This window comes from Hyperolius riggenbachi, chromosome 1 (assembly GCF_040937935.1).
Source record: "Hyperolius riggenbachi isolate aHypRig1 chromosome 1, aHypRig1.pri, whole genome shotgun sequence".
Lineage (NCBI taxonomy): Eukaryota > Metazoa > Chordata > Amphibia > Anura > Hyperoliidae > Hyperolius > Hyperolius riggenbachi.
The window spans coordinates 543,626,862-543,649,796 of record NC_090646.1 but is presented as its reverse complement, the minus strand read 5'-3'; the positions used below and the strand labels follow the sequence as shown (position 1 = coordinate 543,649,796).

The window sequence follows — 22,935 nt, the reverse complement described above, 5'->3', positions numbered from 1 at the left end:
CAAGAGTTCGGTGATGGTGGGAAATTTCTCTGACTCTGTGCTGGCTGCCTCGGGGGCATTTAAGCAAAAGTCATCAACTATTTCCAGATGCTTCCGAGCTGTTTTTCTGTCAGATCTTCTCAATAACGTCCTGGGTTTTCTTAACAGTCCAGAATATGCTGTTCATTTTCATCTCCAACATAACATTCTTCTATGTATTAGGCCCGAAGCACGTGGCTGTTCAGTTGTTAAATCAAGCATTTAGTTTGCTAAGCTAGAATTGCTTGCTGCTAAGGACTATCATGCACACAGAAGATAGGTGAATTTTACTCATGATTGGTCATTATTCGCATTGGTGAACCAGACGCGGAAGACTGCCACATGTAGCATTTCATGGGCAGTACATACCTCCGAAACACACGTGCTCTATTGTCTGGTGTTCCTTGTGTGGTACCCTGAGCTAGCAGCTGTGACTGAATTCAAAATGCTAGAAGAATACTGTGACGGAAGGCACAGAGTCAGAATAGATTTCAAAGACAGAGGGGAGGAGGGGGGGTTAGTTTTCTTTCAGAGGTGCCAAGCATTTCCTTGACCCCGTGCTGTGTATCACTCCTGTCATTTATTGCCTGAAGAAGCGGGATTTTGCCTGCGAAACGCGTTGCAACTTTTTTTGGGAGTATATGAATAAATTGTTTGTTGCTTTATATTCACAGTACATGTGTCTGTTTTGGGTTGGCTGGTCCACCGCCGCAGCCTGAATATTTTAGTGTTTTTAGTGACTTTTATCCTACTGGCGCCTGTACAACTCTGCGTATCTAGAAGTCCACACTTGGTGGAAGGGTGATACACCCGTATTTTCCTCCTATCCACAGAGAGCGATGTCTTAATCCTGAGTGGGGACAGGCTTGTTCTCCCCACCTGCCTTTTCAGTGGTTGCCTTGGAGGTAACCCTGGTTTGTAAGTATAATACTTACGCTTCATATCACATCCCTCCCTTGTCTTATACATACTAAGCCATATTGGGCTCTCGGTCTTCTACCCTTTTATAGTTTTCTTTGCTCAAGATGCAGTTAAGCCTGCCTCTGTGTAATGTTTACAAGCAACATGGCTGCTGTCATTGTATCACAGGAAGAAATATTTCTTATTCTATTAAAGCTGATTGCAGCTAGATTTGCTGTGTAAACTATCTAAACTTTAGATAAGCTATATAGACAAGTTACTTGTTATAGTTCGTTTTTCATCTCGGATCCGCTTAAAGGGAGAAAATTAAGGGTTTAGAAACAGAAAACCATGTTAGATGCAGGTAAAATCCTCAGACTTGTCAGATGTCAAGTTGGCTTCCTCCACAAAAAGCAGTATTTCCGAAGCGCTGACAAGTGAGGATAGATGGTACTGTGCAAGAGTAAAACAATGCTATTTTATTTAGTCATTCGGAACATGGCAGAGATTATATTAAAGAAAAATGTTTTTGCTTGGTTGTCTTACCCTTACATTGAGATTATTGGCTGCAAATGTTCTGTGTACTATTTTTCTGCATACCTTCACACTCTGTTATGTTGAGAAATATTTATTGCACAATAACGTTTTTGTGCTTCAGTACTGATTGCTAGTTTAGTGTGCCATCTTGAGGTTATAATGCAAACCGCATTGTTCCTGTGTACAGCATTTTTTGCTTGTGTTTTATATGTAAGAAAGTGTTGTTTCTCAAACCACTGACAGTGGTAATTTTGTCTATTCTGATAATGACCCTTTTTCAATTCACATTTTTCTCCTAAGTTTTTTTTCTAGGTGATATTTTCACACCCTAACAATAAAATGCCTCTAAGCCACCACCAGCAAGCAAGAAAGTGCACTCAGCTAAAAGAGCCTGAGGAGAACATTGGTCTATTCTGCAACTGAAAGTTGATGTTTGTTTATTGTACTTGTATCCTGCAACTGCCACATCTGTAGTACTAGTGTGAAATACAGGATACAGTTGCTGGTTACCTAGCATAGTTCAGTAAATCACAGTAGATATGAATAAATTAGGTATTTCTTACCTCCTGCAGCATCTATCTTTCTGATTTTCCACCTCTTAAAGGACACCTGAACAGAAAGGGATTTGAAGGCTGCCATATTTATTTCTTTTTAACCAATAGCGGACTGCGCATCAATTTGAAACTTCTTGTTTTTCCCTCTTAACAGACCTACAGACCTTTTAAAACGTCCTTCGCCGCTGCCGTGCACCCACTGCATGCACTGTTGGGACTCCGAAAGTGGTGATTGGTGAAAGGGAAGAAATGTTCCCTGAACCAATCAAAAAGCTTGTAAAGGAATGATCAGGGCTTCAACACTGTCTGCGTGCTTGTTCTAAGCAAACAGACTGTGTGTGAGGCCATATAGTGGTAAAAAAAAATGCAAACAAAAATAAAAATACAGTATACATTTTACACCTTTTTATACCTTTTTACATTAAATAAAAATAAATACTTCCTTCCCTGGCATTTAAGTATATTACAGTTTTTTTTGTAAATAAAGGCTTGTAATTATTAAAAACTCAAAACCGGACAAAATACACCTTTATTTCAAAATAATATATTGTCACCGTAATTTTAAATGTTGTAATAACCGGGGCAAATGGGCTAATAAAGTGTGGGTTTTATTTACAGTAGCATTGTATATTACAAGATATAGATAATTTTGGATTGATAAGTAGTGATGAAGTTATTGGCGAATGAAAGGCAAATTAAATTGCTCTGGTCTATAAGGGTAAAAACCCTTGGTGGTGAAGTGGTTAAAGAGGAGCTGTCGGCCATACTATCTCAGAAAAAGAAACCACATTTATAAGTAGATAAATACTTGCTCTACTTAAATAACATATATGTATTGCACTGTCCAGGTTTTTGATTTTAGTGATTTTTCTACTGTAAAAGAGAAAATCCTTCTTAGCATTTCCTTTTTTTTTTAATCTGTTGCTATTTTTGAAGCCAATCCAGATGTAATTTCCTCCCTTACTCTCCTCTGCCTGATTTGCCCGCCCTTCACTATAGAAAGTGCATTGTCTCAGCATGAGAAATATTGGCCAATCAGAGAGGAACAGAGGTGTGGAAGGGGAAAACAGGAGGGAAAGAGGCTTCAGCCTATCAGGCTGTATTAGTTAAGTCTGAGGGGAAGTAGAGAAGCAAAAAAGGACAACCTAGCATGCCCTGCAACTTCTTTTTTGTGTACCAAATATTGTGTGTACCAAATAAGTCAGGTAAACAAATGATCATTTATCAACAAGAAAAGAAATAGTGATTTTAACTTTTGGATTGCCTGGTTAGCATCCTTATTACTTGTTTACCAGATAAAAATAAAGAATTGCTTTTTTATTTTATGCCCGACAGTTAAACTAAACAATACCAGTTGCCTGGCTTATCTCTTTGGCTACAGCAGTGTCTGAATCACAAACCTGAAATGCACCCTAATCCAGTCAGACTTCAGTCACAGCATCTGATCTGCAGGCTTGTTTAGGTCTATGGCTAAATGTATTATAGGTAGGTCTCCAGGCACTGGGCTCCCCATGGTGGTCTACCAAAGGTAAACCTACCCTTCAATCCTATATAATAAGGGGGATGGTCCCTAAGTGGACCCAATTAAGGAACTTGTGCAGCCGCACACCACAGCTTGGTTTATAGCCAGACCATTGTACCATTTTATTCTTACTCTAGACAAGCCTGGCACATTTGTCCAACCTACCTACTTTGAGGGTATATGTGTTCAAGACCCCATGCAGAAGGGCATGTTGTCACTTCTATACTCTGCCCTTCCAAATGTACAGTCAATAAGGAGTTTAGAGGCAGGTATTGAGCTGTATGATATGCCAGACTGTAGTTCTACTTTAATCTCAGCAACATGTATGACTGTGGCCATTACCAATCCAATTCTTACGAGGTTCTACTAAGAAATTCTATAAAATCTGGAAGAAATGGTTGAAATACATTAATATCGATATCTGATTTATCTTTCAGTTTACTGCTGTATGTACCTCTTGTAATTATAATTACTACTGTCTATAACAAGGGTCCCCAAACTTTTTCGGTCAAGGGCCGAGTCAACATACATCAAACTGTTGGGGGGCCGGAACATACATAAAATGATGTTGAAAAACATTACATTGAATCTTGGTATCGATTCCCCCCAATGATGCCCGAAGGAGAACTCCCAGCAGCAGCCATTGAGTCATGCGGCGCCGGATGAACGTCTTTGTGCACAGGACAATGAGCATATCCAGGTGACAACCTGCCGTTCAGTTGGACAGCAGTGTCACCTGATGCAGAATTGGATTGGAAGCCAGCGAATGACTGCTGGCTGGCTTCTACAATATGTGGATGGGTGGTGCCAGCACTGCTATTCTATATGCGGGCCGGCGATATTTAAAGATGCAGTGGGCCACATCTATAAGTTATACATTTTGTGTTTGGGGGGCCAGTGAAAAAGCCTCGGTGGGCCGCAGTTTGAGGACCACTGGTATAACAATATGATGAGATGTCAACTCTGTTGTGGGGGGAGGGGAGTGGGTTGTCTTAGGGGAAGACCAAGGGTGTTATTGTTTTTTAAAGTGTTAATATTTGTATGTTTTGAAAAATTCAATAAATCTTTAAAAAAAAAATACAGTTCTTCGGATGCGTGATTCTCCAGTTTGATCGCAATATTGATCAAATCGATCCGTTTTTTGATTGATTCCATTAATTTGATTGAATTGGATAGTTGCTTTACTTCTTTTAGTGGGCCTGTACGATCAATATTATTATGGAATCTGAGTATCCATCATCCGAATAATCGTATCATTAACGATACATTTCTTTGACAATCGATTACTCATAGTGCCATAGTGTTTTTACAGCTAGTGCCCATATTGGAGAAGTTTCACTGCACTTCCTATTCTCAGTGATCCTATTGCTTTGATACGAAGTTCTAAGACATCTCCCAATCCAGAACGTGGTATTGAATGTCTGATAGAAATTCCAATGCTTCCCCCACTTCTCCTATTACTAAAATGAAAAGTAATGACTGAAATTCCTCTTTATGTTAATTGTTTCACAGACAGAAGACAAGAGCTCAAATTATCCTTTGTATTGAGCAGCCTGTGTCTCTGGAAATACTGTTTTTTGACAGTTTTCCCTAAGGGCCCATTCACACTTGTGCGGGAATCGAGCGATTCCCGCTCACGGCAAACCGCTAGCGGTTCTGCAAGAACCGCTACACAATGTAGCGAGTGGCAGTGTTCTCACTGCCGCGGTTGCGGTTAGCGATAACCGCAACCGCGCTGCATGCAGCGGTTTGCCGGCGACGAGCGTTCCGCGATTAGCGATCGTGATTAGCGTGCACAGCACGCTAATCGCGATCGCTCCAAAACCGCCGCAGTGTCCAGTGATTTTTCCGCGCTAATCGCGGGAAAATCACTCCCGCAAAACGCCGGCGGTAATCGCCGGCGTTCTGCGGTTCTAAGTGTGAATGGGCCCTAAAGGTAACCTCTGTCCCTTGTCAAGTATATCCAGTTTGTTATTCACTCTGTTATCTGCAATTTGTGTATGAAGATCATCCGTAGATCTCAATGAAGGCATTTCAGTGGCAGGGATAACAAGGCTGAGAGAAAACAGGGAGGAAGTAATAGAACTTTTGAAGGTCCATTTGATGGTTTGTGCATTTACACAATGATGTTTCAAATTTACAACTCTGCCCAGTTCCTCTTTTCTTCCCGCCTCCAAACTTGGCTCAGTAAACTTTACATCTAACTAGCAAATACAGTATGTACCTGTTGGACATGGCACATTCCACACAGTAAGAATTGCAGGATAAGTGGGTGGGCAAGCCTAGGAATGAGGAGATGATTCTGTAGTTGTTAGGTGACTGAGGAGTTTAGGAAAAATGGGGAGCTGTAGAAGGTTGGTAAAGCCCGCCCAGGCTTGCACTGCCTTGGACACTGGGGTTGAAAGGAATTCACCCTTCACCAGACAGAGTATTAGTGCAACAAAGCAGGGCTGCTCAAAACCGATCTGGATGCTACTCGGATAGTAGCAATCCGGATTTTTTCCAGTAATGCATTGCGGCCTGGGCGGGGGGTTTAATCTTACCTATCATGACGTCTTCCTCGTCCATCCCTCGTCGCCTCCCACGATGCACTCCAATCAGGTGTAATGTCAGATATTGCAGCCCCGCACGTTGTGCAGCCCCGCATGCGCAGTAGGAGCCTGCGCCCCATTACATTGTGCAGCCACGTGTGAAACGTCCTAAATATCTCCGCTTCCGCACCACGTACACCCCCCCCGAAATTTTCAGGGGAGGGAGGGGACCCCCACATCTAGCTCTGTGCCGAATTGCAGCCCCCGAGCCCCGCTGGTTCCTGAGACTGATTGCAGAAAACCTATCTTGGGAACTAGCGGGGCTAGGGGGCTGCAATTCGACACAGAGCTGGATCTGGGAGTCCCCTCCCTCCCCTGAAAATTTCGGGAGTGTACGTGGTGCGGAAGCAGACATTATTTAGCTGAAATATCTCCAACTTCCCACTGAGCATGCGCGATACTCAGTGAGGAAGGCTGCTTCCGGGCTGCAATATCTGACATTACACCGGCGTTACGTGACTAAAAACACTTCCTCCTTCCGGGTTGAAGAAGGAAGTGCATTAGTCACGTGATGCCGGATTGGAGCGCATCGTGGGAGGCAACGAGGGACGGACGAAGAAGACGTCATGATGGGTAAGATTAACCCCCCCGCCCAGGCCGCAATGCATTACTGAGAAAAATCCGGATTGCTACTATCCAAGTAGCATCCGGATCGATTTTGAGCAGCCCTGCAACAAAGCACTCTCACACCTCCGGTGCCTGTAGTGACCCGGCGGCAGTGTACATAAACAGAGCTTGCACACTGTAGCTCTGCCTTGCATTGCATACGCCCCAGCATAATGCATAATTAAGCGGCACAGCATGTTACAGAAGGGGATCAACCTGTCAGACAAGTCCAACTTTGGAAAGAGTTAATATAGTAGTGGGATGTGCAGTAGAGGTGGAGTATGGGTTGGATATAGTTATATGGTAGGATAGATGAGTACACAGGTTAAAACTGCTCACTAAAAAAACAAAAATGTCTAAGCTCACAGTGTGGAGCTGCGTTGCGTGCCCTGTAAAAACCGGAATGCAATGCAACAGAGGTGAAAAGTTGAATGGCATGTTATGCAGATGCGTTGCAATACAGTGAAGCATACAGTCAATGTAAAGTATGCGTCACTGCCACTATCAACAAGCTCCTTATATGGTAATGCACTGCGTTGAGATAGGCCTGGTGCACACCAAAAACCGCTAGCAGATCCGCAAAATGCTAGCAGATTTTGAAACGCTTTTTCTTTTTCTGTAGCGTTTCAGCTAGCATTTTGCGGTTTTGTGAAGCGTTTTTGGTGTAGTAGATTTCATGTATTGTTACAGTAAAGCTGTTACTGAACAGCTACTGTAACAAAAAACGCCTGGCAAACCGCTCTGAAGTGCCGTTTTTCAGAGCGGTTTGCGTTTTTCCTATACTTAACATTGAGGCAGAAACGCATCCGCAATCCAAAATCTGCAGCAGCCTGGGAGTATGCATTTCTGCAAAACGCCTCCCGCTCTGGTGTGCACCAGCCCAATGAAATACATTACCCTAGCGGATCCGCACCCGCAAGCGGATCGCAAACCGCAGCAGAACTACTCTGGTGTGCACTAGACCATAGTGTAGTTCATTGGATGGCACCCGATGCTCTCTGAACCTTGCATAGACATACATGTGTTAAATTGACTCTGTTGCATCACACCACAACACCCTACTGTGAATGTAGCCTAAAGCTTCTTCTGTATATCGCCAGGTAGGTAGGATTGCACTACCATCCTCCCCATTTAATATCTGTGATTTAGGCTGACTTTGAGTAATTGGAAAAGTATGGTTACATTTGTTTGCTGTGCTGTTATACCATTTTTAGTTTTGTAGCTTTTTTTTGGTGTGAATCTATTTTTCAGTGATTTTGACTGTAGTGATACATTGTGATTTTATATATTTCTGATTAGATTATGAATTATTCTGATATGTAATATTTATGAATGACTTGTAAAAATCAGTGTAATATCATTCAGTGTTAGGAGCAGTTCATTTATTGCTAAAGCGGTTATGATGCCGTGTTGTTTGGTGCATGTGTTTTAGTGTTTTGCAGTTTGATGGTATTTTTATCTCATATCGGTATATACTCAAATATAAGTCGACCTCATGTATATGTTGACTCCGATATTCAACCCTCTTAAGCTGACATTTTTATTGACTCAAGTATAAGTCTACCCAGCAAAGTTTATTGCTGCACTTGGGGCTCAGGAGGAGTTATTGACTGCACTGCATACAGAATTGCAGCCATTAACCCCTCCTTGCAGCCAATACCTCCTCTAAGTGCTGCAATTACACACTTTTTTTTTTTTTTTAATGCAGCACAGTATTCCCCCCCCCCCCCCCCCCCTTACCCATTTCCTTGTTAATTATTGTGGCCAGGACTTTCACACCTGTGTTTTCTTGGCATTTCCTTTCATCAGAGGATCCCTTACCGTTGGGTAAATTGCTACATTGGTTTTTGGAATATTTCTCTTTTTTTCCACATTTTTAACTGCAGTTATGTTGGCTAAACAACTTGTGGTAGATCAGGATTCTGGTATTGATCAGGTAGAGGAGCACTTCCTCATGTGCTCCTATGGGTTGGTGTATGTAGGGGAGACATCCAGGAAAATAACAGTGAACACAAAAGTGCAATGGAAATTTTTTTTAGGCCTCCAAGAAATTTTCTTGAAAGTGAGAACAGCTGGACCGTTAGGGAAACCTGGCTTGCAAAGCATTTTTTTTGCACAGAATCGCACTGCTTTGTTGGTGTATCCTTGACGATGACGATGGACGATGGTTCGATGGTTCCTGAAGGTGAGGGTGCAAGGTTAATGCATTGTGTAGTGTGACTCTTGAAAACGCCATGCCTCCTTTTTTCCATAAGATATTAACAGAATGTTGCAATATAAATAGTATTACTCAGTCAGCTCTGGATGGGTTTTTTCTTTTTTGCATCTGCTCATTTTACACACCTGCACTAATTAACCACTTGCCGACCGGCCACTACCTATGGGCGTCGGCAAAGTGGCATCCCCAGGACCGCCTAACGGCGATCGGCGGCAGCACCTGGGAGACTGAATAGCCGGGGACCGCGTGCATCTGCCTGCCTTAGGCTCCACCCACACGCGACGTCAACCTGCCGGCCAATTAGCAGCGCCAGTGGGTTGTGAACTCTTGATCTGCCGCTACAAAGTGTATAGTACACTTTGTAAAGTATACAAAGTGTATTACACAGGCTGCCTCCTACCCTGGTGGTCCAAGTGATCGAGGGACCACCAGGGTAGGAGACAGCTGTGTATGCATCCACCCAAGCACACTAATCCTGCCCCCCTGATCGCCCACAGCACCCCTCAGACCCCCCCCCCCCTTGATCACCCCCTCAGACCACTGTTTGACCCTCAGATCGCCCTCAGACCCCCCCTCCCCAATCACCTCCCCAGTGCATTGCTTGCATCTATTCCCCCCTCTAATCAAACCCTGAGACAACCATCAATCACCACCTGTCTCCCCCTAGCACACCTTCCCTTCAGATCAGGCCCTTTTAGGGCCCTAAAATGCCAGGGCAGTATAGGAATCCCACAAGTGACCCCATTTTAGAGAGAAGACATCCCAAGGTATTCCGTTAGGTGTATGGTGAGTTCATAGAAGATTTTATTTTTTGTCACAAGTAGTGAAAAATGACACTTTGTGAAAAAAAACAATAAAAATCTAATTCCGCTAACTTGTGACAAAAAATAAAATCTTCTATGAACTCGCCATACTCCTAACGGAATACCTTGGGGTGTCTTCTTTCTAAAATGGGGTCACTTGTGGTGTTCCTATACGGCCCTAAACCGTGAGGAGTAGTCTAGAAACCAAATGCCTCAAAATGACCTGTGAAATCCTAAAGGTACTCATAGGACGTTGGGCTGCCAAAAGGTGTCGCACATGTGGTATCGCTGTACTCAGGAGAAGTAGTATAATGTGTTTTGGGGTGTATTTTTACACATACCCATGCTGGGTGGGAGAAATGTAAATGGACAATTGTGTGTAAAAAAAAAATAAAAAAATTGTCATTTACAGAGATTTCTCCAACCCAGCATGGGTATGTGTAAAAATACACCCCAAAACACATTCTATTTCTCCGGAGTATGGCGATACCACGTGTGACACTTTTTTGCAGCTTAGGTGCGCTAAGGGGCCCAAAGTCCTATCAGCAGCTTTAGGCTTTACAGGGGTGCTTACAATTGAGCACCCCTAAAATGCCAGGAAAGAAAACACACCCCACAAATTACCCCATTTTGGAAAGTAGACACCCCAAAGTATTTAGAGAGGGGCAGGGTGAGTCCGTGGCAGATTTCATTTTTTTTTGTCATAAATTAGCAGAAATGGAAACTTTTTTTTTATTTTTGTCACAAAGTGTCATTTTCCGCTAACTTGTGACAAAAAAATAAAATCTTCTATGAACTCACCATGCCTCTTGGTGAATACTTTGGGATGTCAGCTTTCCAAAATGGGGTCATTTGGGGGTATTTATACTATCCTGGAATTCTAGCACCTCATGAAACATGACAGGTGCTCAGAAAAGTCAGAGATGCTTTAAAATGGGAAAATTCACTTTTTGCACCAGTTTGTAAACGCTATAACTTTTACCCAAACCAATAAATACAGTGTGTACACTTATTGGATTTTTTTTTATCAAAGAAATGTAGCACAATAAATTTGGACAAAAATGTATATAGAAATTTTACTTTATTTGAAAAATGTCAGCACAGAAAGTTAAAAAAATATTTTTTTTTGACAAAATTTATGTCTTTTTTGATGACTATAATAAAAACTAAAAATCACAGCAGCTATCAAATAGCACCAAAAGAAAGCTGTATTAGTGACAAGAAAAGGTGGTAAAATTTATTTAGATAGTAGCTTTAAGTGTAACCTTAAGTCTGAAAAAAAAAAAGTTTTACTCACCTGGGGCTTTCTTTAGCCCCCTGCAGCTGATCTGTGCCCTCGCCGTGTCCCTCCGATCTTCCGGTTTCTCCATCAGCTGGGAATGTGAAGAATCACTCGCGTTCCCAGCCACAATATGGCCCCCTATGCTGCTACTGCGGCAAGGAACGCCGCGATAGCAGCATAGGGGGAGATATTGTGGCTGGGAACGCGAAGAATCACTCGCGTTCCCAGCTAAATTGACTAAATTGAGGGGTGCTCCTTGGTGGGTTAGGGGGACTTGTGTCTGCAATTAGTATTATGTAACAAGCATAACAGTAAGGGCCCGTTTCCACTGGAGCTTTTTCCATGCTGAATCTGTAGTTTCCCCGCAGGCAAATTATGTGGGGAAACTCTGTCATAGGGTAAAACGGCGCCGCTGGCCGAAACGCTTCACTGGCGATTTGGCTGACATTGCCATCCACAATGGTGCAAAAAGCTGCAAATCCCATAGCCGTGCCACTGTGCGTCTCGCAGATGCGTGCGGCTTAAGTGGAAACGGGCCCTAAGTGAAGGTTTTAAACAAGCTGAGATAAAGTTTGCCATCAATGCTTTTTATCTATTTCAGCTAAACTAAAGGGACAGCTTCTTTCCCCACAGTACTGTCAAACCTTTCTTGTTAGTTTTGGACAAAGCGGGTAAGGCCCAGTTCACATCGGACTAAAAAAACAGTCGTCCGTTTAGCAGAGCGTAATGGAACAGACCCTAATGGAGGTGAACAAATCCTATTGTATATTAATTAGTAGCATCCATTCACATTGCTCTGTTCAAACGGATCTGAAAGTTTGGGTCTGCGGTGATTTTATTTTTTTCTGGATCAATGGATGCGCTGCATTGACCGTGCACGAATACAACGGAGAGTCACAGATAGTAAGCTGATGCCATTATAATTATTTTTTGCACAGATCTGTGCCAACCGGGCCTAAGGGTTATCTTCTTAACTTCCGGTCTCTAGGGCCTACATGGACCTCTGTGACTTTACTGTAAACACTATGGGTAAAGGAAACTGTATGGGAGGGACGGCAATGAAAACTCCTGTATGGTTTTTATTTATTGATGCCTGTATTCATCTGAGACTTTTATACACTTCCTGTCACGGCAGCCAGTGAAGGAAATTTATGCCACAGGTGGTGGTAGAACCCAAATCCAAAAAGTAGTTCTATCCCTTTTCCACACTGTAGTTGTTTTAGCTGAAGTTGGAAACGAACATACAGATGTTGTCCTCTTGTAACCTTGATGTATTTATATCAAACTGGAAGCAATATCTATGATAGCAGACCCGTTCAGTATTGTGTCTAGACAAAATAAATAAGGGATTGTATTTTACTATTAATATGACATTTCAGCATATTAAGCCTCATAATTGTCGGTTTATGAGAGCGCTTTGCTATTTTTACTTATAATTTCATTTTATGCCAACATATAAACAAGGCAGTTTCTGAAGAACATCCTTGTAGCTCATCTTTTTTTCACTTCCGTAACCAAAGTGCATTGATGCAAGCTTTTATTTTATTACCTTGTATGTAAGTGTCCTTGTAAAGTACACCCCGCACTTACTGAACCATGTTTGCCATTTACGGCCTTTATTGCCAATTTCAGTGAAGTGTAGAAAGGTCAAGTGTACTGTAGTGGGACCAGACCATGAAAACTTACCCGCAGCAGTAGTGTATACTGACACTTTAGATCAGTAATGCTCAGCCTTTTACTGTAGGATTAAACTGGAGCTCTGGACAGAACTTAAATGCATTCTTGACTAAAATGGGAAAGTGTTAGAATGTCGGTTCCTTATACTTCTCCTTTATTGCAACTTATTAAGAAGCTTTAAAAGGATTCCTTTTAAAGCTTCTTAATTAATTTTTATTATTATTATTATTACTACGCACATACTGCCCCCTATCAGAATACTATATAGTTTTTCATTACGTTTACTCGAGGTGACATGAGATAAACATGTATGTGTATTGTGCCAAACAAGTTAATAATTAGGCAATTTTTCATTTTTTTCCCCTCCCCTGTCTGTATTAAAGTGACAGCTTTTGGATCCTTGTCTGATTATAGCAACCCTCACTGATAAGGAATTACAGCCATAAAGCTTTTTCCTGCAGAGGGCAATTTCTGAGAGTGGGGGATAGATAAAAAAAGGTCAATAGTTCAGGTATTTTTACTCTGGGACACTTGAGGCCTGTTTCCACTAGTGCGGAATACACAGCATTTCTCTGCATGCGCTTAGAGTGAGAAAGGGCTGCCAATGCCAATTCAGGTGTGACTTTGCGTGTAAAGTGGTATGAAACTCAGTATTACTACTTTGCTCTAAAAGATTGTTTACAGCGTAATGCCTGGTACACACGATGTAATTTCCCATTAGATTGGCTGGTTGAATCAACAGGTCGGTTCAGATTTCTGATTGTTGCATGTGTACGAGCCTTAACATGCACATTTAATGCTAATTAGATGCAGCTTAGAACTGAATGATTCACATTCAGTAGTTTACATTTCACTAAGGCCCCGTTCAGACTATGTGCGTTCCTAGCCGTTTTTACAGAAAGCATACGGGCAGACTTTGTACATAGAAACGGGTACTAATGTTTTCTAATAGCCTCGTTCACATGTATGAGTAAGAGACACATACGTTTCTCATCCGCATTGCTGCACGCAGTTCTGTGCGTCACGCACAGAAACGGACGTAATAAAAGTCTATAGATGCGTATCAAAAATGCGTACTATTTCCTTTTTAGCGTACGTTTCCCTCTGCGTTTCCCATAGTTCTTTTCTGTTTCCTGTGTGACGTGTGTGCAAAACGCAATAGAAAACTCATTTGAACGCAAGAAAAACGCATACAAACGCATGCGCTTTTCAGCTTGTGTTTCTTTGAATTTGTATGCGTTCTGTAAACGCGGACAGTATGAACAGGGCCTAAGGCTTTCCTTTTCAAAACCTTTTTGACCAGCCTGGCGGTATGGACGAGCTCAGCTCGTCCATTACCGCCGGAGGCTGCCGCTCAGACCCTGCTGGGCCGATTTTCATCAAATAAAAAGGTGCACACGCAGCCGTCACTTTGCCAGACACGTGTGCTACCTGATCGGCGCCGCGGCGATGCGCTGCGTGCGTGGGTGAAAGAGGGTCCCCCCAGTCGCCCGAGCCCAGCGCAGCCGGACCAAACAATTCCGGCCAGCGCTAAGGGCTGGATCGGAGGCGGCTGACGTCAGGATGTCGGCTGACGTCCATGACGTCGCTCTGCTCGTAGCCAAGGCGACGAGGAAAGCAAAACAAGAAGGGCCGCTCATCGCGGCCTTTCTTGTTACTTCTGATCACCGGAGGCGATCAGAAGTACGCATCAGGAGCACCCTCTAGTGGGCTTTCATGCAGCCAACTTTCAGTTGGCTGCATGCAATAGTTTTTTTTTTTTTAATTTAAAAAAAACGTCCGGTCGCCAGCCTGGCGATCCTAATATAACGCCACGCTGGTTAAAAAGTGATGTAAAAACTATTTTTGGAAAAAGAGAACGCTCGTTGGTGGATGACAGTCAGATCCTGCCGACTCATGTGATTGGCCAAGCGTCCATGATTTCAAGAAATATTAATATAAAGCTTATTTTTTTCTCCTATCTAAGCTTTTTATTTGTCTAATCCCAAGTCACTTACATTTGCATAAACAGTAGAGTCCTGGTTATCCGGAACTCAACTAACCAGCAGTCTCAATCAACCAGCACGAATCACCGGCAGTACTCGCACTGCTAAAGGTCAGCTTCTTAGGCTGTTTGTGGGATCTGCTGTGCTTAAAGGAAAACTTAAGTCAAATAAAAAAAATGACATTTACTCACCTGGGGCATCCCTCAGCACCCCGAAGCTGGATGGTGCCCTCGCAGCCCCGCTCCGATCGTCCTGTCCCCGCCGGCGGCTACTTCCGGTTCGGCGACAGCCGCCGACAGGCTGGGAACGCGGCTGATTTTCCGCGTTCCCAGCCGCTGCTATCACCCTCTATGCTGCTATAGCGTATATATAGACGCTATAGCAGCATAGAGGGTGATAGCAGCGGCTGGGAACGCGGAAAATCAGCCGCGTTCCCAGCCTGTCGGCGGCTGTCGCCGAACCGGAAGTAGCCGCTGGCGGGGACAGGACGATCGGAGCGGGGCTGCGAGGGCACCATCCAGCTTCGGGGTGCTGAGGGATGCCCCAGGTGAGTAAATGTCATTTTTTTTATTTGACTTAAGTTTTCCTTTAAAGTAAACCAGAGACGTGAAAGATTTGATACTTACCCGGGACTTCCTCCAGCTTCATAAGCACGTCTGAGTCCCACACCGTCCTCCCGCGGTCTGTCATACAGCCGCGATTAGCCCTGGTACCATGCGCAGAAGACCCAGACTGACGCGTCTGAGCTAGTAACCGGGGCTGAACGGCAGACAGCGGGAGGACGGCGTGGGACTCAGATGTGGTTATGAGGCTGGAGGAAGCCCCGGGTATGTATCAAATCTTTAGCATTTCACTCTCTGGTTTACTTCAGACTGGGCTTCATGGCTCCCTCAAGGTTAATTTACTATTCATTGACTGCTTTTTAACATTTTATATAGAGTTAATGGTATGTATATATAGTGGGGTGTAGTACTGTACTAGCTAGACCTGTTTAACATTGTCTCAGGCTACTTTCACAGTGTGACGTTACAGGCGCACGTTAGAGCAACCTGTAACGCACCCCCACCGCACAGCAATGAAAAATCAATGGGCTGTTCACAGTGCCCACGTTGCTTTACACAGTAACGCTTCACGTCAAGACAACATACTGCATGCAGTACTTTAAGCCGCGTTAGACTGTTTGCTCATGCTTAGTACGGGTGTTTTTTTAATTTTAGGGGCGGAAAGGAGGTGGGGAGAGGCCGCTACGTAGCCAAGCACATGGCTACTTGCATCCACTGCACTTGCAGTGTTTACTCTTAGGAGCGGCCGCTGATTGGCTGACGGGACTACGTGATGTGGAGAGCTCCGCTCACGTGGTCTCCACAGCGCCTCCGACAGAGCAGACGCACCAAGAGCTGCTTGTAACGCGGCTCTTGGTAGCGTCCTGCTCCAACACCACCAGGCGTTGCGTTAGGGGCAGGTTATGTGCCCTATAACGTCCCCTAAACGCAACGTCCTGGTGTGTAAGTAGCCTCAAGCAACCAGATAGAACACTTATTTGGTATCACCGATCCCTGTGAGTGCCAGATAACCGAGACTCTGCTGTAAATAGCTTGCTGACCATCCCTCCTGTGCTGTGGACTCTCTGAGGAAGCAGTTTTTCTGCGTTCTGCTTTAGGAAAAGCTACTCTTTCCATTTAGAAGCATTGAGCTGAAGTTTTTGTACACCAGGAATGTTGATTTTTCTTCTTCTTCTTACTAGATATAAGGTGCAAAGTCCCTGAGTAGAAAGCAGGTAATACATATATTTTTCTAACGGTTTGAAAATCCTGTTTGCTTCCGATCTGCCAACGCCATGCTTAATTTTTTCTGCAAAACTGCATTATTTTAATGTAATAGTTATTGATGTTTTCCTGTGGATCCAGATAATGAGCGCATACCTCAGTCACTTATTACACAAATGACTTGTGTTAGCTACTTAATCTATATGACTGTAAAAGCAGATATCCTGTGATCATCAACCACCATTACAGACTGAGGTAGAATGAATGTGGTGGGGAAGCGCCTCATGGAAGAGGAGAGACCTGTTACCCTCAGAGCGTTCTGTCTACAAATGCTGCAGGTAAATAAAAAGGTGAAGTTTTAAGGCTGGTTCAGATGGGTGCTGAATCAGCGGTTGGTACAATTGTTACCGGTCATTTCTGCAAACACCACGCTCAATCCTGTTATTTCCCATCTTCTCCTTTCATCCTAGATTCTTAATGTAGCCTCCAGGACTGACTAACGCATTTGACCGAAAAGCTGGGCTGCTGGTTCAGACGCATATCTGAATCAGCCCTAAGGCTGGCTCAGGCTGGTGCTCAAGCACATTGCGTTTTGCATTGTTTCGGTGTTTGCACAGAACAGCAGTCCATTGACATGAATGGACAGCACTTAAACAATGAGTGCAATGATCTTCTTGTAATGTCTGTTTTGCACACATCTGAACTGGCCTTGAAATGGAGCTCTACTTAAAACTGTATTAAGGGTGGAAAGTTTAGAATGTCCTTGACATTGATTGTTTAGCTGAATAACCATGCACATCAGATTTCAGGAGCAGTTTGATCCGATGTCCGTATTGCCATCACTGCTACAATGTTTACGCTCAATGCATTAAGGCGCTGATTGCAGGCACTCACCAATGTAATGCTGGGGATACACGGTAAGATAGTTGCGCCGGATCGATCCGCTGGCTCGATCCCGGCACGACCCCGCCGGCGCCTAGATCGATCCCCGCGGGCGCTCCTTATCTTTCGCTCGATTCCCCGCTATTGTCCGCCCGCAGGGATCGAGCGGGGAGTCGATCCGGCGGGTCATCGGACCTGTCGGAAATTATCAATCGAGCCATCAGCGGCTCGATTGATAAAGTATTTTACCGTGTATCCTCAGCATAACCTGCTTTGCTGCCGCTCAAGAACAGATTTTTATCAAGCAAAATGTCTAATCCAGCGTTGGTCAATGAAAGGCTAGTAATGCCAGCTGGCAGATTTAATGGGAATGCTATGCAGCTTGGAATTGGGCCAAACAAAATGATCAGGAAGTGCATTTGAAAGGATTAGTTCCAAGCGGCATACAATAATGGTGTATAATAGGCAATCTGAGTGGATTTGGCATACCTTGTGGCGTTCCACACACACCTAAGAAAAACTAGATTTAAGCTATCCCTTCTAAGTGAGAGGAACTAATGCACTGGGATGTCACAAGAACTAAAGTTCATAATGGTAAATAAGGCCAAGGACTATATTGCTACACTCTACATTCAGTAATGTGTAGGGCCATCAGAGTGGTTACCTACTGCAGCCAACCTCTATTAAAGGACAACCGAGGTGACATGTGACACAATGAGATAAACATGTACAGTACCTAGTACACACATAACTAGGCTTCATTCTTTTTTCTCTCTCTGACCAAAAGAGTTAAACATCAGGTATGCATGTGACAGTTTCTGTCCGGGTCGGAATGGGGTCGGACTATAGCATAACCCTCACTGATAAGGAATTACAGCCATAAAGCACTTTCCTGTCAGTAAATGGCTTCTGAGAGCAGGAAAGAGATAGTCAACAGTTCATAGATTTGCTGAAGGTGTTATTGAGCAGAGACAATGAAACAGTAAAAACTTAAAAACTAGATTTAAATATAAAACTGTGGGATATCTTAAAAGTCATTTTCAGGAGAAGGAGGATAGATACAATGGTTTATCTCATCAGTTTATTTTCACCTCGAATGTCCTTTAACCTCCTTAGCGGTAACCCCGTGCTGGACATGGGGTAAGCCGCCGGAGGGTGCCGCTCAGGCCCTGCTGGGCCGATTTACATAATTTTTTTTTGCTACACGCAGCTAGCACTTTGCTAGCTGCGTGTGCATAACGATCGCCGCCGCCACCCGCCGATTCGCCGCTATCCGCTGCGCCGCCCCCCCCCCCCCCACGAGACCCCTGCGCTGCCTGGCCAATCAGTGCCAGGCAGTGCTGAGGGGTGGATCGGGACACTCGCTGACAACAGGACGTCGATGACGTCCGCATCGCGATCGTCGCCATGGCGATGGGGAAGCCCATACAGGGAATCCCGTTCAGAACGGGACTCCCTGCAGGGTAAAAGTGCCGGCGGCGATCGGAGGGCTGGGAGGTGTGTATGAGGATCTGCAGATCTCATAGACTGTGAATGCATTTTGAAGGAATGGATCTATTGCAGGAAGAGATCTTTTGTAGATAATGATCTTTTGAATGTGTACGGGCATCTTTGTGTGCAGCATCTTGCAAAGATTTTATCTGATGTGGAGTTCAGCTCCATAGAATAGACTGTGTAGAGTATGGCTCTCATACTACATGGAATGGGGTAAAATTGGTCTGTGATCTTGCCTTTTCCAGAGACTTTTATCTCAAGTGTGTATGCAGCATAAGGCAACAGATGAAATGCCTCTAAACACCCCTCCCTTTTTCTCTGTGATATTAGTGCCTCTTTCACTATAGAAATCAATATTATATTGTTTTCTTGGCTGTTTGTGGAAAACATTCTGCAAAGTTGTGCAATAGTATTTGATGGACCTGCTGGCCAGCGCAGTACAATTGTAGGACTGAGCATAATACTGGCCACTGTGTAATGAAAACAGTACCGTTTTCACTTTGGCACACCTAGTTGTCCTAGATTAGAATAAAAGGATGTGTACAACTCATGTATGTGTCCAACGGGCTGCCATGCTAACAGGTGATGGCAGCCATGAAAGTGTGCTGCAGAATTTCCTGAAGGGACAGGACGGAACAAGGTCAAAAAGTTACAACAAACTCCGATAGTGGCCTTGTTGGAATGATACACTTGGAGTGTATGTTTGTTTTTTAAACAATAAAAGGTTTGGTGTTTATAGTAAACGTAGGAAGTTTGTGGTTACACAAAGCTCTTATGTCCTGTGTTGTTACAATAGGCACACTATGTATGTGTATTTGTGTTCATTTAAACTGGCATAGGGTCTGATTAGTATCAGTATTATCTTCTTTTCTTTCAACTGCTATCGCAGTTTGCTTGTTGGTATAAGCAGATTAAGGACTAGTTTACACGGCAAGTGATCCCTGGCATTTAGCATCACTTTATAATGTGTTGTGGTGTGTACACATGCACAATGCTCATCACCCAAAGCTATCAGGACCTGGCCCCTGGGGCAGCTTCTATACCACAGCAATGCAAGGGAGGATACAAAGTGCCTGACAGAGCTGCTTCCGGCAGGGAGAGTGAAGGGGAATAGTAGGCTCAGCTGCCTAAAGGAACTTTAACGAAAAGGGGGAAATAAATCAGTACTTGCAGTGAGATGTTAAAAAGGAGAGATCAAGAAATGATTGATATTCGCCGTGTAATTTGTTCTTGTTGTTTGATCCACACTCAGCCTGCACATAATCATCTTTACTACTGGCAGACAAGAGGGAAAACTAGACAGCACCTACTGTCATTATTTATAACCACTTCCACTAACATTGCGATAGACTAATGCTGTGTACCCACTATGAGATTTTATGTACGATTTACTGTCAGATCGATTATTTCCATCGTGTTCGATTTGCTTTCCGATTGATCTCCGAGCATTTTCTGATCGATTTCCTAATAAAGTTAATGGAAATCGATCGGAAAATGCCCGGAAATCGATCGGAAAGCAAATCGGACATGTTGGAAATAATTGATCTGACAGTAAATCGACCATAAAATCTCCTAGTGTGTACCTAGCATAAGGCCCCATTTACACTTAATCAGTTGGTATGCTGTTTTTTTTTTCTCTATAGCAGTGCATTATGAAAAAGCTTTCCATTGGGAAACATGGGCATTACTTTTAAAATCAGTTGTCCTTTCAGTTATAACTGTAAACTGGGCCTAAAAGGTTGTTGGTTTTTATAGATATACATATGCACAGAGGGAGATACTGGTTGCTTGACAGTTGGAAACAGCTGTTATTTCCCACAATGCAACAAAGCTCACAGACGGGAAACTGTCAGGACATCACACTGTGGGAGGGATTTCACCACAATATCAGCCATACAGGCCAATTCTGCTGCTGGCTTTGTGGTGGTGCTAGCCAGTGATTTGACCACCATAGGAGTGAAAGGAAAATGCCTGCTATTTTCAGTAAAGTTACTATCAAGCACTAGTCAACACCTGCTAACCAAGCCAGTCCGCGCCAGTTCAGCGCTGAACGGGCTCAAGAACTACGTAAACGCGCTATCCACTGAAATGATGGTGATTGTTCAGGACAGCAGCTGGATTAATGATTACTGTACAGACGCAGTGCTTGGTTACAGCTGTCAAGTCAGTTCTGCTACTTTGGACACAGAGACATTGATTGGCTGATGAGCAAGTGGCACCTGCAGAAAGGATAGAAAACAATAGTGCTTCTCCATTGTCTGTCCTTCAGAGATCCATTGTGACAAATCTTTATAGAGCTTCGCAGGACCATTGTACTGACGCTACATTTTTGCACAGGATCAGAAATGATCATCTTACAGAAGTGACAATTTACGACACAATGTAGCCAAAGATGTACTTATATTTAAAATATTGGCCATGGCTATATATGTATCTCTATGGCAATTCAGAAGGTAAGCACATTGTGTAATTAAAGGAAATGTCCAGGCTATAGAAAAAAAATCTACTTACTTGGGGCTTCCTCCAGCCCTCTGGCAGTCAGTGTGTCCCACGCCACAGCTCCACTCCCAGGTGCTGGCCCTGGGTCCCCGCTGGTGCAGCAGTCGACCTCACAAGGTCGTCCTCTACTGCGCCTGCACAAGCGCCGCTGTCAATCCAATTCACATTGTCCGGAGTATACTGCGATACACTCAATCAATTATTGATTTGTATAGATAAATGTATTTTGCCACATTTTCAATCTTTTGATCTATGGGCAGTGGTAGAAAATTCTGATCACTTTTTTTCAAAAAAAATAAATAAAAATGAATAGTGTATGGTGAATTTGATTTTGCAAACAATACAATCAATTACTCAAGAAAATTTAATTTTAAATATCTAAAGGAAAAATAAATAAATTGAGTGGTGTATAGCCACCGTTAGTCATACATACCGATTTTGAGCCTGATCTGATCATCTTAAACAAGTGTTGATCTTTTGTCTGAATTATGGATGGTCAATGAGATGCAAATAGTTGTTGTTGCAGGTCATTATGCCAATTATGCAGCTTGAAAATGGACCAATAAAATCCTGTCAAAGTAGCAGGGCTGTGGAGTCGGAGTCGGGGCAATTTTGGGTACCTGGAGTTGGAGTCGGTGATTTCATAAACTGATGAGTCAGTCGGATGATTTGTGTACAAAATCCACAGCCCTGGTAAGTATTGGACTAAGGAGTCGGAGCTATTTTGGGTATCCGGAGTCTGAGTTGGAGTCTGAAGATTTTTGTACCGACTCCACAGCCCTGCAAAGTAGAAGTTGAGTGCTCTCTTTTATAGGTAGGAAAAACAACGTTTTGTAAAAAATAATACCTTTTAATGGCTAACTGATAGCGTTAAATAATGCAAGCTTTCTGGGATCTAGTCCCCTTCTTCAGGCATATTTCCAGATGTTAGCTGAAGTAAAACACTGATGCAGGTAAATAGTAAACACTATGCTCTATTTTCAATTTCTATTAAAAAAAGAAAAGAAAACATAATCCTGCATCGGAATTAATTGCATATCACTGAACATGCCTGTCAATATGCTCAACTAATCAACTATTATTTTTTCTATTTTCATTTATATAGTACTGTCCTACCTAGTACTATACACAGTACAGAACAGATATTAACAGAGCTTAGATACATGACAAATTCAAAATATTGTGCACGCGCACACACACTTTTATTTTTGTGGGAGGAAACCAGAGTGCCTGGAGAAAACCCACGCAGACACGGGGAGAACATAACTCCTTGCAGATGTTGACCTGGCTGGGATTCGAACCGGGGACCCAGCGCTGCAAGGCGAGAGTGCTAACCACTACGCCACCGTGCTGCCCATGTACCATGTGCATGGCTAATGTACTTGTTCATATGCTAAATTACATCAGAATTATGGTGCCCGTGCACGGTACAATTTTTTTTCTTCTAGCAGAGAAATTTGATTGATTATTCCGTTTTGTTGAATAGTTTTAAAATTATTTTTGAGGTACCATAGTCCGAAAATCTGAGAAAAATTGCCGAAAATGAAGAAAAAAACAGAATAATCGTTAGTGTTTTCTAGATCATAAAAATTGTTCCTTTT

The 22,935-nt window shown here is 43.3% G+C and overlaps 1 protein-coding gene across 1 annotated transcript in view; it reads left to right on the top strand.

Moving 5' to 3' along the window:
- The window catches only part of TNFAIP8 (TNF alpha induced protein 8), a 148,875-nt gene that overhangs the window by 48,145 nt on the left and 77,795 nt on the right, over positions 1 to 22,935 (top strand). The window lies entirely within an intron of this gene.